Source organism: Pseudonaja textilis, chromosome 3 (genome assembly GCF_049901715.1).
Source record: "Pseudonaja textilis isolate UNSWEBS1 chromosome 3, rPseTex1.2, whole genome shotgun sequence".
NCBI lineage: Eukaryota > Metazoa > Chordata > Lepidosauria > Squamata > Elapidae > Pseudonaja > Pseudonaja textilis.
This window is the reverse complement of record NC_141992.1, coordinates 99,104,007-99,122,899: the sequence shown is the minus strand read 5'-3', so window position 1 is coordinate 99,122,899 and position 18,893 is coordinate 99,104,007. Positions and strand designations below refer to the sequence as shown.

The 18,893-nt window shown below is 38.8% G+C and overlaps 1 long non-coding RNA gene across 1 annotated transcript; it reads right to left on the bottom strand.

Annotated features, from left to right (window-relative positions):
- Positions 1-123: 123 nt before the first annotated feature.
- Positions 124-18,754, bottom strand: LOC148126233 (uncharacterized). The gene is made up of 6 exons (XR_015743017.1): positions 18,694-18,754; positions 13,286-13,452; positions 12,989-13,151; positions 12,402-12,490; positions 9,483-9,574; positions 124-2,868 (listed from the first exon to the last, which is right to left on the bottom strand). It is a non-coding gene; the product is annotated as an uncharacterized LOC148126233 (long non-coding RNA).
- Between the last annotated feature and the right edge of the window lie 139 nt (positions 18,755-18,893).

Genomic DNA, 18,893 nt, shown 5'->3' with positions numbered 1-18,893 from the left:
ACCTCAGAGAGACCCCGGCTCACGCAAGCAGGACCTGTGTGGAAACTGGAGTGGCCCCCTGGCTCTCCGCCTTAAAGCCGAGTCTGTAGTGTAGGCAGTCGCAGGAAAGGAAGAGGAAGGGTAGTGATAACAGCACAACTTTATTGTTCGTCGGGTTGCAATGTTGCAAAGTACATTCCAATTACAGTTAAATCACATGCAAGAAATACCTTGAAAGTAATACAATAGCCCTTGGAGCATTTTGGAGGACAATTCCCTTAGGCCTTTACTGCTGTTTATGATGAATGGGGCGGATGGCTATTGGGAGTTCAAAATATTCAGAGTATTCCTATTTCTGGCATCTGATATAAACAGACATGCCTTCTGCAATGGGATGCTTTTGGGATGCTTCCCCCCCTTCCCAATAATGGATAATCTTGGGGTTGACTGATTCATTATCCCATTTACATGTCCACCCAACTCAGATTATGACTACAATTTAGTTACAACCCCCCTGCAGTTATCAATAGAAAATACTTCATTAAAATTGTTAGAACTGAAATCTTCATTTCTAGTGATCGCATGTTAGTTCCCACCAGGACCTCACCTCTATTAAATTTCCCCAGGAATATTAATTTATTGTATTAATTATTTAGACAAATTTACTAACCCATTATGGGATAGAGATGTGCTTACTTTTGGAAATGGACAAGGTGGACACACCTATTCATTTTCATAAGAAAAACAAACCACTAAAAAACACATGGCTGTTTTATACAGATCTTTTTGTAACATTTCCCAGTTGTGGTTCTACATATTCATGTGTAGAAGTGCTATAAAAGGGGGAAAGCCTCATGCTCCTGTGGACAAGCTTGTGAGAGACTTTAGTTGTGAAAATAATATGGAAAAAATGAAGAGTTTAGGCCAGATTAAAACTCACTCTTTTTCCTGGAAAAGGATAAATGCTAGCCAGATTTCATTTGTGCTGATATGTGTCTCTCCTTGAATGCAGACAGAGTGAAAAATGTTTTATATGCCTAGTCTGCATATAAAACACATGCTCTAAGTCTCTTTTTAGAATGGTAGAGAATTTGAGGGTCCAAGTCAATTTAATATCAGGTTATAGTTGGTATCTTTCTCATAAGACCTGACAATTTAGGGTTTCTTAAAAATATCCCCCATTAAATCCTTCTCAAAATATGTTTCAGTTTCTTACTGCTGTGATCTGAATTTTTCAAATAGAATGGGTTTTGGGGAGTCAGAAAAGGACAATACTCAGCCCAATAAGACAAACATTGCTCCATTCCTTGCAAGCTATGTGCTTTTATTCATATGAGAGGCAGTTTTCTCCACGCTCCTGTTCTCCAAATGGATTGGACCAGTTTACTTAAGTCCTTGGGAGCTTGTTATGAAATCTATCAACACTTATGCTATGGTCATTCAAGGACATTTGAATTCGTCTAAAAATAAAATTTTATTTTAAAAAAGGACATTTGATTTCATAGATGTTTGTTTCAGTGTAACCTTTCCAGAAAATTCTATGTAATCAATCTTTAAACGTTTACAATTCACTAACCCCCAGAGTTTCAATCAGTGAAAAATTACGAATGGAAAATTAAAATAAGCAAAATAGCCTTCTCTAAAGTGTAACAACATGTAGTTGCAAGTTAAAGGATATTGACTAGACATCCAATTGCAAATGGAATAGATGTGTAAGCTTAATGTTTTGACTACAATCTTCAACTTTTTACCATTCAAGACTGATTTTAAAATAGGCATAGACAGAATTTACAGTTTGCGTAAAACTTTATATATTGTTAGAATTGATTCATAGATAGTAGTTCAATTATTCCACGCAAGACCAAGAAATAATTGCATCTAGCTTTCTATAGCTGCATATACCAAAAATAAAGACACTTTAAAAATGAACTCGGTTCTGATGCCTATGTGGACCTATCCACTCAGGCAAAAGTGATTGACTAATATCATTATTATCTTTTAGGGGGATATTTTTTTAATTTCCTTGTCTGGCCCAGAAACAATTTATTGGTAATTTCCTATCCAAATATTATTTAGGTGCACCCTATTTATTTTCAGATACTAGACAAAGTCTGCCTTTATTAGGCCTGAACAAACTATATCAGAAAATGCAGCAATGTTCATCAGGGAAAAATATGTTACAAAAATAATTCTTATGGCGCCTGGTAACATTGTCATTGGTTCAAATAAGGACATTTTGTTACTATGTTTGTTCAAATGTTCAATTAGGGCAATTTCACCCTGCAGTCTAAGCTGCTGTTCACCCCGCTGCTCCCAGCTGTTTTATAAGCCATGATTTGGGCAACAGGGCCAGATGGGTGCTTGGTCCAAACTATCACCACCCAGGACATCCATAGTTGTTCCACTGCTTCTTGTCATTCCCATCCATGCAGAGAAGACAAACTCTGATGGCCACCCCTGGGGTAAACAGATGAACAAGCGTTCTCATTTTCCTTTAATGGACTGATTCTCACAACTGTCATTTTTATGCATTTCTTTTACTTTCCCGAATCATTATACACATGGATGTCTTCACACCATCGCACCATATTCCTATCCTACTAGTACAGACCTTTCTTGCTTCTTTAATCCCTGTGATACCATTTTTTTTAATCTGATACCATAACAATCTAAATAACGGGAATAGCTTATTCTTTAACTTCTACATTCCTCTGAAAGTTCATGAAAATGTTGCAGGAATGAAGATCTAATAGTTTAGCTTCACAGACACAAAGTACTTACCTTGAAAATCAAAAATTAAGGGGGAAAGGGAGAAGGAAGTGGCACTGGACACCACTGACTGTCCAACTAGGAAGAGTGGGATTTTGAATCAAAGCGCTGGAAGTCTTCCTAGGAGTAAGAGTAGGAAGCATTATTTCTGCATTATTTATTTTTGCATTTGGGGAGTAAACATGACCTACAGACCAAGTTGAACGTGCAGATCTGTCCCTTTTGTGTTAGGCTAGAAGTATAAGGTTCATGAGAAGTTTCTAGACATAGTCCATCTAGCCTGGCAGCTAATTACACATAATTTTTATACAGTGATCGTATTTTTATTTTCAAATAGAAAGAAATCAGGCAACCTATCCAGATTGGAATAATCATACTTACTTACTTACTGACTGACTGGACTTCTAAAGATGCCTATCTCATGTAATTAGTCTAAACCAGGAGTGTCAAACTCACATCATCGTGGTGTTGTCATGTGATGTATCATAACTTTTCCCCCCCTTTGATAAACCAGGTGTGGGCACAGCTAGCACATCATGCATCCAGCCCATGGGCCATGAATTTGACAGCCCTGGTTTAAACAGTTCACAAACATCTAGAAAAACATTGCTAAGAACAAAAGTACCTATCCCCTCCCCCCACCTGCCCAATGCTGATAAGGACTCATGGAGACGACCTTGGGAAAATATTGAGAAGTGTTACAAAAGCAGTTAGTAAAGAAAAATGCCCTGCATCCTGAGAAAGGAAAAACATTAGGAACAGAATCATCATAGCTCCTCCCTGATTCAATATGATGTAAGAGGGAAAGAAAACACAATTATGCTTGCAAGATTCTTTACTGAGATTACTATACTTAGATTTATACCACTTCACAGTGCTTTACAGCCTTCTCTAAGCAATTTACAGAATCAGCATATTGCTCCCAACAATAGGTTATATTAACAGAGTCTTTTTGTGAAGTTTGTTTCCTTATCTGGCCAAATTCAAAGGTCTGACAATATCCATCTCATGGAACTCTCAAGATGCCACAAGCCAATGAAGATTCTTTCAACCTGCTTTAACTCTAGGAAGACCCTGGACATTGTGACAGGCCCACCAACTTCTACATTCTACTACAGTAACCTTATAAACCTCTTGAAATTTTTTAAAAGGTCAGTGGGTCTTTAAAAATTAACTTATTTTACTATGACTGTCCAGACCCTAAAAACATAGGGTTTGGACATTCATAGTAAAGTAAGTTAAAGACCAGAACACATGGCCTTTCTTTGGTATAAGTTAGCTATGTACAGTGTAGGAATTAAACATGTCTATGTTATGGATTTTATTTTGTGTATTTTAATTTTGTAAGCTGCTCTGGAGTCATCATGTCCGAGTTGGGCAGCAAAATTTGTTAGATAGATTGATTGATAGATAGATGGCTAGATGGAGGGAGGGAGGGAGAGACCGACTCTTTTTCCACCAAGTGTTTGGAAGAAGAAGCTGGAGAGAGGAAAGCTTTCTTTGTGAAATCAAGATGCAATGTCCGAGTACATCTTTGAAAGAAGAGTTGGCAAGAGATGAAGGGGAAAGCAGCAGCAGCAAATATTATATAATAAATATTTTCACTATTTAATCCTCTGCATCACTGTGGACATTAGCCTCTATTCAAGTTCAAATAAATGGCTTCTTTGGAAAGTTTTGAGGTGCTGATTCTCCCGTTGTGTCTGCAAATATTTTTTCTGACTTGTCACCAAACTAGGGAGTTGTAAAATTCCATTAAATTGGTTTGATCACAGATGATCTTTCCAGGGATTCCTCTTGTGATTCCAAAGAAGCGAAAATGAAACAAGGGGTCACTTCACATATACATTGGAAGAGATTGGAAACTACAGTGCCATTGGAACACCTTGCAGGTGCAAATAAACCACTGCAGAGCACAGACTTAAAAGTTGAAGAAAAAAATATAAGCACAGCGGCAGTGACAGGATGCCTCTTCTGTCAGACACTAATTCAGATTAATCCTTTTACTAGGTTGTATACATCACAATAATGAACTATGATAATGGGTGTATTTTCATCCATAACTTTTAAATATATCTTTAGTCATATGTTCATTGAAGAGAATTGAAATGTTCAATTAATATATTTAGAATAATGACTTTTCACTTTTTTGTAGTTTGTTTCACTCAAGCCTGCTCAAATGTGAGACTCTGCTTTTAAATAACTCATCTTGAGATCTTAGGTGGATGCTGGCTGTCTTCTCAATTGTAGTCCCATCCACTGTATGTGGAATGCCTTTTCTAAGCAGGCTGCCTGACACCAGGAATGATATTTTCCTAGTTTCTTAACTAACATTTTTAAAAATATCATTTTTAATTGCCTAAGCCGAGGGACCAGGGTACTGATTTGCCACTTTTAGTCTATGCCTGTTTCAGTACCACATCTGACTTGATTTCCCCCACCCCCACGATAAATACAGTAGAAATGAATTCAGTGGAATTTGACTGTGAATCCTTTATGAACTTTTTGCTGGAAAAAGGAAAAAAGGGAATTTGTGATTTGTGGGTTTGACAATTAGAAAAGGTACAATATGTAAGGAAGGGAGCTATAATGTAACCTTAGAGAGGTCCCAAAGGTGCATTTTCAGGAGGCAACTGTACTTTCTTGCTTTTCCTTTAAAGACGTTTCGCTTCTCATTCAAGAAGCTTCTTCAGCTCTGACAGGATAGGGGGGAATGGATTTATATTCCTTGCAGGCAAGGTCATTTGCATCCTTTTAGAAGGTCGTTGAAGAACTTGGAGGTTTACCTGTATCCTCGGGGTCACCTGAGTAGTGCTCCCGGTTCTTGTACTTGCTTTTTCAGGAGGCAACTGGACTTTCTTGCTTTTTCTTTGAAGATGTTTCGCTTCTCATACAAGAAGCTTCTTCCATCTACAAGACTATAAGAACCAGCAGCACTACTCAGGTGACCCTGAGCACACAGATAAGCATCCAAATGCTTCAACAACCCTCTAAAAAATTCAAATGACCAGCTGTCTGCAAGGAATATAAATCCTTCCATTCCCCACTATCAGTGGTGGTATTCGACCGGTTCAGCGTGGTTCTGGTGAGCCGGTAGGAGCAATGAGCAGCGGAGACTGAACCGGTTCTCTCCACTGCTCTGCTGTTGGGCCCGCCCGCCCGGGCTCACTTTTATCTGCTGAATTTGAAGCGCAGCTGCTTTGCATGGCACAGAAGAGTGCCGCACGGCAGCTGCTGAAGCAACTGGGATCGTGCAGGCTTGCAGGAGGCGAGTTAGAACGCCTCTGCACTTGTGCAAATGCCTCTGTGACTGTGCAAAGTGCGCATTTGGCACGCGTGTGCACGCAAAGTGTGTACACATGCGCAAAGCGCGCCCACCAAGCCACGCCCACCGAACCGGTGGCAACAATATTTGAATCCCACCACTGCCCACTATCCTATCAGAGCTGCAGAAGCTACCTGTTTTTAATACAGGTAGTCCTTGACATATGACCACTATTGAGCCCCAAATTTCTGTTGTTAAATGAGTCGTTAAGTGATTTTTGCCCCATTTATGACATTCATTGCCACAGCTGTTAAGTGAATCACTGCAGGGGTTGGGGTTAGGGTTGCCCTAATATGAATCAGTTGCCATGCGTCTGAATTTTGATCACATCACTATGGGGAGGTTGCAATGATCTTAAATGTGAAAAATATAAGTCATTTTTTTAGTGCTGTTGTAACTTTGAATGGTCACTAAATGAACTGTTGTAAGTCAAGGACTCCCTGTTATATATCATATAACTGAGGTGGTATGGATACATATGCTTGTTTTAAAAATATATTTATTTTCTTCTGCCTCAACTTAAGAGTTACTTACCTAGTCCTATTTGCCAATTGACCCAACAATGGACTTTCCTGCAGCTGGTGAAAGTTGGCTGATATTATATCTGGAAGTAATAAGCCGAGCAAGGCTGACATCCAATGATCATGCCACATAGAACAATATAGTCCCACCCACACTCCTTATATAAAAGTGCACTGTAGCCCGAGTGGTTAAAATTCTGGATCTGTGAATAGGACTGTTTTTGCTTGTTACATCCCTAGAATTCCAGGCATCTCACTTACAAGGCTATAAATAGCAGTTGCCTGAAGGAATCTCCCACTCCATTATGGGCAGAGTGGGCTTCAAAAGAGCTGAGCACAGAAGAACGAAACTCTGTTGCCTCCAAATTTTAAAGCATCTCTTTCATAAGTATGACAGTACAGGTATTGTGTACATAAAAACTATAATGTCAGTTCTTTGGAACCTGTCTTTGTTTACATTCCTCCCAAAATAATAACAATCACAATGAGCAACACAATATTTCATCGGCAGCAATATATACAGAGCAATTTCCTGAAAAACAAAGCATCTTATCTCAGTTACACTCAGCCCCATTCTCTACCCTTGTAGATGCTGCCCCTGGCAGCATCCTAATAGCATTATGTCAGCCCACCAAGGCCAAACCCAGAACTAAAATAGTTATTTCCTGATACAAATCTTCAGGGCATCAGAGGGTTTCCGGGATCAGAGCCGAAGGTTTCAAGGAATGAGCTGGTATGTCTTGCTGTAGAAAGGTGCCGTTCTTTACTTGGCAGAAAGTGAGGAAGAATTTCTTTGGAGTATGGCATAAGATTATTTGCCAGGTAAGAGTTTGCTGTTGGAAGAGATTGAAACTATTATCCACGTAACATTGTACTGTCATTTCTGAAAGGACATATGGAATTCTCTCTTCTTGCCTCTTTTGGGACAGTATCCAGGTCAGACAAACCTTTATTATATAAATGCCTTCTAATTCCAAATTAGCATTAAAGTTCCAGCACTACAGCTGGTATATTGTGTCCTTTACTGTTATGTTCTTATGTGGATCGTTTATTGTAATAATAATCAAGCTAACATGACTTTAACTAGGGACAGGCAATACAAAGAATCCAAAGCTTCAACACTCATCTAATGGCTGCTGCAACAACAGAATGGGCACTGCTCAAAAAAATAAAGGGAACACAATAAGACATCCTAGATCTGAATGAATGAAATATTCTCATTAAATACTTTGTTCATTACATAGTTGAATTTGCGGACAACAAAATCACATAAAAATTATCAATGAAAATCAAATTTAGCAACCCATGGAGGTCTGGATTTGGAGTTACACTCAAAATTAAAGTGGAAAAAAACACTACAGGCTGATCCACCTTTGATGTAATGTCCTTAAAACAAGTCAAAATGAGGCTCAGTAGTGTGTGTGGCCTCCACGTGCCTGTATGACCTCCCTACAATGCCTGGGCATGCTGCTGATGAGGTGGCGGATGGTCTACTGAGGGATCTCCTCCCACACCTGGACTAAAGCATCCCCCAACTCCTGGACAGTCTGTGGTGCAATGCGGCGTTGGTGGATGGAGCAAGACATGATGTACCAGATGTACTCAATTGGATTCAGGTCTGCGGAATGGGCGGGCTAGTCCATAGCATCAATGCCTTTGTCTTGCAGGAACTGCTGACACACTCCAGCCACATGAGGTCTAGCATTGTCTTGCATTAGGAGGAACCCAGGGCCAACCGCACCAGCATATGGTCTCACAAGGGGTCTGAGGATCTCGTCTCGGTACCTAATGGCAGTCATGCTACCTCTGGCGAGCACATAGAGGGCTGTGCGGCCCCCTAAAGAAATGCCACCCCACACCATTACTGACCCACTGCTAAACCGATCATGCTGGAGGATGTTGCAGGTAGCAGAATGTTCTCCACGGCATCTCCAGACCCTGTCACATCTGTCACATGTGCTCAGTGTGAACCTGCTTTCATCTGTGAAGAGCACAGGGCGCCAGTGGCAAATCTGTCAATCTTGGTGTTCTCTGGCAAATGCCAGACGTCCTGCACAGTGTTGGGCTGTCAGCACAACCCCCAGCTGTGGACGTCGGGCCCTCATACCACCCTCATGGAGTCTGTGTCTGGTCGTTTGAGCAGCCACTTGCACATTTGTGGCCTGCTGGAGGTCATTTTGCAGGGCTCTGGCAGTGCTCCTCCTGTCCCTCCTAGCACAAAGGCGGAGGTAGTGGTCCTGATGCTGGGTTGTTGCCCTTCTACGGCCTCCTCCACGTCTCCTGATGTACTGTTCTGTCTCCTGGTAGCACCTCCATGCTCTGGACACTACGCTGACAGACACAGCAAACCTTCTTGCCACAGCTCGCATTGATGTGCCATCCTGGATGAGCTGCACTACCTGAGCCACTTGTGTGGGTTGTAGACTCCGTCTCATGCTCCCACTAGAGTGAAAGCACCGCCAGCATTCAAAAGTGACCAAACCATCAGCCAGAAAGCATAGGAACTGAGAGTTGGTCTGTGGTCACTACCTGCGGAACCACTCCTTTATTGGGGATGTCTTGCTAACTGCCTATGCTTTCCACCTGTTGTCTATTCCATTTGCACAACAGCATGTGAAATTGATTGTCAATCAGTGTTGCTACCTAAGTGGACAGTTTGATTTCACAGAAGTGTGATTGACTTGGAGTTACATTGTGTTGTTTAAGTGTTCCCTTTATTTTTTTGAGCAGTGTAGAATGGGCCAAAGACAGGCAATCTACAAAAATTGCATTTTTTCCTTATACAGGCAAAGTTTTCATTAAGAGCTTGCAAATAAAAATAGAGCCACATGGGGAGGGACAAATTACAAATGCACAATTGAGTCTGGAAAGGTAGAAAGGGTCTGTACCTTACAGAAGATGGGTAATGGAGAAAATACAATATGGTTTATTTTTAATCATTGTCGACAGCAAACACTTTGACTGTAGGTCGTGATAGAATCTAGAACATATTAAAGTTAACGCATAAACCAGAACATCTGATAATTCTTCAGACAAATTATTACAGTGAATAAGGATCTATTGTAAGAACTAAATCTGAGGAATAAAATGATTCAGAATAGAAAAAGGGTATGAGACAAAAGTTCCCATTATCTCAGTCTCCATTTAAGTTAACACAGTTAATACAGTATATTATAAGAATGGCAACATTGGGAGAGATCAGCTAGAATAAAAAGCACAAACACAAACAATATGAAATATGAAGATGACACCATTTGTTAACTAACTTAGAAGAACTCAAAGGAAGAATAGAAAGTGAAAAATCTGTGTTAATGCTATATATTAAAAGCAGTCAGCATGCTTAGTAGACTTACAGTTCATGTTGAAGAAATAAAGATAGTTTGATTTTGGGGCGGGGGTTCAAGAATCAGTAAAAATGGACAGTGTGCTGGACAAGTCCTTCAGAGGAAGGCAACAATAATTCTAGGCAAAATCATGAAGGATAAGGAAATTTAAATGAAAATAAAATAAAAAGTAGTTGAAGCCAGATTTTGAGTAAGAGTCTGAGAAACAAGAAGGATCTCTTTGAATTATGGATCTGAAAATGATTGCTAAGGGTACAATTAAAAAAAACCAACCAATCCATTCTGGACCAAATGTGCCATACTCTGTTTTCCTGAACAAGCAGAAATTCACATATTTTAAAATGAATTGCAAAAGGATGATAGACTACAAAAATATGTAAAATTGAGGTAATTACCAGAAGGGGAAAACTGACAAAGGGGAATGGATCACAGAGAATTTTAGAATTAATACTTCTTTTGAAGAGTTACAAGGTGTTCCTGAGGATAAGGTGGAATATTGAGCATTTCTCCAGGCAGTTACCAAGATTTAAATCTGATCTAATGGCACTTAACTAATGAAACAGAATGCCCTGATGCGTGGTGTGGCTCCCCACTCATCCTGACATTAATATAATTTAAGCAAAAATCAAAGATGGGATGCTATAAAGCACTGTGCTGAACTCAAGCATAATCTTTATTCACAAGAATGATTCTGGCTTAAAGGAAAGCCCTGTGTCCACTAACCCCCACAACAACGATAATATAGAGAGCCTTGGTTTTTAGAGGAAGTGGTGAGGAGAATCTCCACCAATTTACCTTCTAATAAAATGATCACTATGACTGGCCTTGCCCAAACTGGAACATGTTTTGTGAAGACACTAACGGTACATTTTCAAAATCCAACGTCTCTCTGCTAGTCCCAAAAGACTGCCTGCCTTTCCAAAAGCATTTTGTTTGGTGAGATTGTTTGGGCTGATCCAAGCAGCAGTGAACACCAAATTTAAAAGATGACAGCAGTTATATCATTGCTCAAAGAGATGAAGAAAACATTCTCACAGAAAATGAAAGTTCTCTAGTTGATTATTCCTCCTAATATAGTTTTCCCTTTAGCAGCTGTATAACTTACCTCTGAAGGAGGGAAGACTTCTTTTGTTGGCAAAATAATCCACTTGAATATGCTTAGTCAGTAAGGAAATAGACAGCTTGTTGTTTGGGATACACTCATAAATCAGGTATATTCAGTGGTGCTTTATGAATCCTTTTGAATTGATGACATTTTAAGTCATTTTTATGCAGAAATATTGAAAATTCAAACAGATTCATAAACCTTTCAACACCACTGCAGCAGACTTAAATTGTATGTGAACATAGAACATTAACGAAAGAGTGAATTCTAGAATTCTACCTTCACTCTAATGCCAAAGCAGTGCTCCTTCCTATATTTCTAGAATTTAAAAGATGAGATTGGATAATTATCATGCTTATTAATTCCAAGGTTGTGGGACCATTTAGTGGGATATTTTGTCTGCACTAAGCACTAAATCATAACTCCAGTATGAACAAAGAGAAGGTTGTTTGACTCTAAACCAAGTTTAATTTTATCCAGTAAAAGTCATGAATGGTTACAGAATAAGCATTGTTAATATTGCTAAAAGAAACATCTGAATTTTATACATCTTTTCTTATTGTATACTGTAAGTTCACATCAAAAGCTGAAAGAAGAGAGAACAATTTAAAGTTACGAATGATCTAAAACTGGTAAAGTGAGGTTGATTTCTGAGGTTATTATTTAAGAAAAAAAAGTTGGGAAATATCAATAGGATTATTGGAGGATTTGAGTTTTCTATTTACCTGGAAGTCAGGAATCTACCCCCACTTCACTCCCACCACAAAAATCAACTTCACATAGAAAAATAAAAGGAGATATAAATAAGTCATAATGCTGCATGAGTTGCTAACTTTTACCCAGCAAACTGCGGGTACTCTAGCAATTTGTGTCATGGTTCATTAGGCAGTTCATTACATTATATAATCATGGGTTCTCTAAAATAATAATTATAATTATAAATACATCATTGGAAAATAAGAGTGCAAAGCTTAATGGTGATTATAGTTCCTTATAGCATAAATTTATTTTTCTGAGTAGGTGTTATGATAAAACCCCACATTTTGCATAGGTCACTGGAAAATAACACTGATCTGAAGCAAATCGGAATCTAGGAAGCAAACACTTCTTTTGATTATAACATATAATTATCTTAGTTTTCTTCAGGATTTAAAAATTATATGGATATTCTCAGAGATACAGTAGATCCGTAGTAAAATAATTCCCCCTAAATTCTGAGCTTCTAACTGATGCTCAATGCATTTTCACAGATTTTTCGGCTTGATGATTTGATCTTTGATTAAGGCTGCCAACCTATATCTATTTATCTGGGGAGACATTTAAAAGCTTATACTGCTAAATACTATAATTACCGGTACCTGCAAGTTGGCTGCTGAGAAAAGGATGCTTGTATTTGACTCACACTTTTTCCTCCAGTTAAGCAGGCCAATTTAATTAGTTATTTTCTCTTTTGTAAAAGAAAAAAAAGCATACTGTATTACAGGGTCACATCGGAATTAGCATCACAGAACTTGGTTCTTGACATCCTATGAAACATCTTAAATGCTTTTACAGCCAGAACAATGGGGTACTGTTCAGATGCTCCCTCTTTTTCCTTATATCTGAATCAGAATACTGGAAGAGGTAGCCGTTTGGGGAAAGGCAGGGGGGGGGGGGCAAGAGGGGAATGCAGAAAACCACAATTTTTGACTGTGGTTGTAGAAAGACAGAACAAGAGCAGCTGTGGTATGCTTTACCTTTCAAACTAGAACTGTAAATTGCAATGCTGGTTTTATATCCTATGTGTGAGGGGCAACCATAAACCACAGCTTGCCAGTTCTAATTTAATAGCTCACTATGCCCTCAAAGAAGTATTAGAAGGAAAAGCAGGTTTAAATAATAAATAAATATGTACTACTACTTGTGATTCTTGCTATAAGGAGTGTTACACAAGAACATCTCTTACCTTAGACTATAGGAATGAAGAGATTTATAACAGCAGATATTTTTGTCTGTTTTTATTCAGGAAAATTCCACATCCGCATTGTTACTATTTCCCTGTCCCTCAAATGCACTTTAAAGTGGGTTTGTGTTCATCTTCAGTTCGGCTAATTCAGAACATGGAGAATCTGTAAGGAATGAATATCCTGAGCTAGTAGCCTTCCCTGTGACTGGTCAACAGGAGGGTGCGAGAACTGTCACTCACTGCCCCACCTTTGAGTTATTGCAGACCCTGATGTGGCAAAAAAATAATAAAAATCACCTCATCCTCCTTTCCATTCCAAGAACAGGAAATTCAATCAATTGCCAGCACCCCTCCTCCATTTCTAATTCATGTTGTATGGGGTGTATTTGGTCATCGGCAAAGAAATCCTTCAGGGTTGCTATGATGAAAAGCCTTCTGCAAAGCTGCCTTGTCTTTTCTTGCAACTTGTGAGGGAAAAAGGAAAATGTGTCGCCATTTTTGCAAAGGAATCTTTTTCTACAATAGGCAGATTAGGGGGAATAGATGGAAACAATGCCTCTTCACATGGGCCCCAGGAACAGGACACCAAAGGTCAGGGCTGAGAGGTAGTGAGATGTAATAGTTCCCACAATGGGAAAAGAAATAGCTATACAGTCTGTGGTATTACAGCATCCCAAATGAAAAAAACCAACTGCGTTGCGATGCTAAACAGGAGGCTAAAATCATAAATGAAACCAGAGGAGGAAACAGTTAACTAGCTGTAGGCAGCATACTTTATAACAAGAAAACCAGTTTCCAGGAACAAGGACATTGTTTTGAATATTTGCAAACAACTTCAGTATCTGGTAAATAATTTTGATTTTCATGGAATACCCCTTCCTACCCCCGGGATCCTTGGACCACATTTAAAGAAGGACCATCTTAAGCCCCCTTGACAATAATTATCTGTAGTAATCTCTGTTTGAATCTACCATATTTCTACTATTCAAATGTATCTACCTTGCTGCAATTAAAGGATTGGAAATGAAGCGTCCAGAGCATCTCAAAAATAAAAGGGCCTCCAAATAATAATAAAAAGATGGTCCACACATATTTTTAAGCTTTTAAAATGTTTATTTATGGCACCTACAAAATCAGAGGCTCACCATCTGAAACAACGGCAAAACTTCCTTACAGTTGAAGAACATAACTGGATTTGGGGAATTTTGGAATTCTGGAACTTGTAACCCCAACATACTTGGAGAATATCAGGAATGAAATACATTTTTAGTTTAAAAATGTTCCTTTACAACTGTCCCAAGATGAAAAGCCTGTAGATTTTTTTCTAGTTCTAGGAGACCCAGCTGATAATTAAATTGCATATTCAGGTTGATGTTTTTTTAAAAATTTGTCCAATGAAATGCCATTGTTATAAGAACTTAAAGAAAATGGATGGGATCAACAAATCTGGCTAATTCTTCTAATTAATGAAGATAATTGTTCAACTATAGAACCATAGCTCTAAACCAGGATGACTCATCTAAGCCAAACTCACATTGTCACGGTGTTGTCACACGATGTATCAGGACTTTTCCCCCTTTGCTAAACCGGGTGGGGGCGGGGCCAGCACGTGACGCATTTGACCTGCAGGCCATGAGTTTGACACCTCTGCTCTAAGCCATAAAGCAATTGACTTAGTTTTTGTTTAATGTGCTTGGAAAATCTTGTCAATTGTGGTTTATTAAATAAACCCCGGGTAAGCTACAAAGTATGCATAAATCCTGGTGAAGCTACTGATTAGTATATGAGTACACTCATACTGGTATTATTAGCTCATTATTTATATAATTAGCCAAAATATGTTTCAAAATCCTTGTTTCATTCTTCTATGAAATATTGTGATATCATTAATTATGAGAAGGGCAGTTCGGAGTAGTGATTAAAGTGCTGCTTTAGAAAGTGGAAGACTATGAGTTTAATTTCTTAGGTAAGGTGAGGCCAGCCACTCACTCTCAGTCAAAGCCACCTCACATGTTGTTTTTTGGGGGGGAGTAGGGAGGGAGATGGGTGAATAATGTATGTCACCTTGAATCCTATAAAATAAAAGCAGGATGTAAATTTAATATAATAATTAAATGTACTTAAATATTTCTGCTGATGATACTACATTGAATAGGAAATAATTTGTTTCCATTAACCTTTATCTACATCCTTTGGAGATTAACTCTACCAGTTAAAAATTGTGCACTTCTACCACTAACTTGGAGTAGTCTCATGAATTCAATATGCAAAGAATTGCATGGCACATTAGCATTTGATTTGTCAGGTAACATCTGGTGGCTGAATTACTTGCTTTCACATAATTGCTTCTGGTATTTGGCAGCCTGACATCAATACCCAGGAAGATCTTGGAAAAGATAATTAAGGAGCCCTATTTGTGATCACCTAAAAAAAAACAAGACAAGTATGCGAAGCCAGCATGCATTTGTCAAAACAGACCATGACAGACAAACCTTATTGCCTTCTTTGGCAAAGTGACTAAATTAGTGAATAAGGGAAATGCTATGAACATAGTTTACTTAAGACTTCAGTAAGGCATTTGACAAAGTAGACCAAAGCCAACTTCTTGGTAAGATAGAACAATGTGGGATAGACAATGTAGTTGTTAGCCAGTCACGACTGACAATCACACTTATTGTGTCGTCCTCAGTGGAACTACATTTATACGGAGGGAAGTTTGCAGTGGGGTACCTCAAGATTCTATTTTAGCCCAGTACTCTTTAAAATCTTCATAAACGATCTAGATGACGGGATAGAAGGGGAAATTCAAATTTGCAGATGATATCAAGCTAAGGAATAGCTAACACTTAGATGACAGACTCAAGATTCAGAAGGACCATGAAGATTGAACACTGGGCGTATCCAACAAAATGTGATTCAGTGGTAAGAAAAAGTAAAGTTCTACACATAGGCAATGGAAACCAAATGCACAGATATAGAATAGGTGTTACCTGGCTCGACAATAACAACTCTGAAAGGGATCTAGGTGTCCTAGTAGCAATACCTTAGACTTATACACTGCTTCACAGTGCTTTAGAGCCTCTCTAAGCAGTTTACAGTCAGCATATTGCCCCCAATAATCTGGGTCCTCATTTTACCTTGGAAGGATGGAAGACTGAATCAATCTTGAGCTGCCAAGAATCGAACTGCTGGCACCATTGTGTAGATCACTATTTAAGTATGAGCCAGTAATGTGCTGCAGCTGCCAAAAAAGCTAGTGCAGAAGTAGGATGTAGATAGTTTAGATTGTAGATAGAGGGATAGTTTCAAGATCACCTTCAGTGATAGCACTGCTTTATATTGTACTGGTGAGACCATACTTGTAATAATGCATCCAATTCTAATACAAAAAAGATGTTGAGACTCCAAAAAGAGTGCAGAGAAGACCAACAAAGTTGATAAGAGGTCTGAAGGCTAAACCATATGACACTGATTGAGGAAAACTGGGTACGTCTAGTCTAACAAAGAAAAGGACTAGCAGTCTACCACAGAGAAGAAAAGATTGACCCATTGTCCAAAGCACCTGAGGAAAAGCCGAGATGTAATGGGTGGAAGATTATTAAAGAGAAATTCAACTTAGAACTAAGGAGAAATTTCCTGACAGTGAGAACAATTAATTAGTGGAAAGGTTAAAGGAGATTGTGGGTGCTCCTTCACTAGAGGTTTTCAAGAATACATTGGAAACCCATTTGTCCTAAGCGGTACAGGATCTCTTGCTTTAGCTGGAGGTTGAACCAGAAGACTCCAAAATCCCTTCCAAGTCTATTATTCTGTTCTGTGTTCTAGACAATGACATTTAGTATGCAAGATAGAGTATGTTCAATATTGGTAATTTGAAATGCACAACACATTGAGTTTTTAAATAAACTTACAAGTGATAGTAGTTTGCTTTCTACAACACAGACCCAAAATCAAATAAATCACACAATAGCTTGGTGAAATAAATGTAACTTAAATAAGTCCTAAGATATTACTTCTGATATAAAAGGAGCCAAAACAGCAGCAATTTAGAGTTTGGATGACAGAGTAAGGTAAAAATCTAAAAATATACAGTAGTTCAAAATGGCACATTTACTTGCTAGCTGTTTCTAATGAAATAAGAATCCTTGAAGCTATTTAAAGATTCCACTAAATATAAGACAACTCTCTGTAACAAAATTAGCAAGCTTTGAACAGAAAGCAATTGCCTATCTAAATGAATCATCGTAATGTGAAGCCAGCCAATCTCAGAGAATCACTTAAGAAGACTTAGGTTTTTAGTTTTCCTAGTTTGGAATGTGTGTTCTTTGCCTCTTTGCAGCTAATATCAAAAATTAGATATATCCTAAATTACTTCCCTGATATTAATCTTTGTCTACCCACTAATATTTCAAATTAACAAAGAAACCTACTCAAGTAAGCATAATCTGCAGATCAAAAACTTGTGGGATAAATGGGACTAACTTCAGGAAAATGTTAGTTCTTAAATTAGTTCCAATCATGGGTGATTTCCTCAAAAACAATTGAAATGCAATTAATTCCGTAGCCAGCAAACCTTTCTACAGCTTTCTACCTAGATACATTTAATAAGATGTACCTAAAAATTGTTTTAGTTTACATTTCTAAATTTAGTAGAAAACTGTAAGCAATGAATTATTGTATATACACAATTATGTATACACAAACATAGGATTTGCCACAATTATGTATACACATACACAGGATTTGCCTGTGTGTGTAGCAGCAGCTGTGTCATACCTGTGACTTACAAATACACAGCATTCACAGTTGCATATATTCTTTAAGCAAGTTTTGATCTAATAATTCGATTGGTAGCCTCCCCCCATTTTTATCTTTATCTTGTCCATCCTCTTGCAGGAAGCTAACACTACCAGGATGTCCTGGAATTCTGGCTCTTAGTTGGACTATCCAATTCCTTCCAAACAGGTCAGATAAACAAATCTGGCATTTGGTCAGCAGCTCTTGGGCGTTTCAAACAGATGTCCCTCTCCAATCCTGTAGGGAAATACCAGGGACTGAATATAGGATTTTTTTTCCAAGACAAGAGCTTTATCACTGCTCTTCAGGCACTGATCATTTCAAACCAAGACTGTGAAAACATAACCAATAGCAACAAATCTCTGTAATTCAGAACTACGTTAGTGCTAGTTATGCCCATGTAGCAATTACTCCATATGAATGGAGAGATAACCTGCTCTTCGTGAGGCAAATGCTTTTGAGAGAAAACCAGAAACAGAGGCTGAGTATCCAGCCTTTTCCATTTTTGGAAAAGTGGAACACAGCATCCAAAAACAATTTACTTCTGGTGCAGAGTTTTACTGCAAAAAGGACGCATCCAAGTTTTGAACAAGAGACTTGATTTTCCATTTGACCCGGCTATGTCTGCCTCTCTCCTCCGATCAGAAAAACAGCCGCGGCTATAACTATGCATTTCTGCGTGCAGACTTCTTTTTAAAGCTATCCTGGAGACTCTTTTCATTTAGTAAAGTTTGTACCAGAATAAATTCGTTTGCGAAGTGAGAAGAGGGCACTACACTTTTTGCGACGCCAGATGGTCACAGCTCCCTACCAAAACCCTAAATCGCGCCAGCACTTTTCGCCTACAAAACTTCCTACTCCATCTTGCCTTTGGGTGCGCGAGCCGACTAGGCGTGTGCTCAGTATACCTGGTTTGTCTGTTACCTGGGTCTTCAGCCAAGACAAAAAGCAAAGTACTTGAGCGAAGGCCAAGAGGAGAAAGGGCGGGATGAGGAGAAACAAGCCCGAGCCTCAGCCTGGCAGTCCCGTCAGGGCCCTCTGCCTCGTTTGCATCCTGCCAATCAGCGGTTAGAAGGGGATGACGACGCTCGCTTGGGAGCCGAGGAGG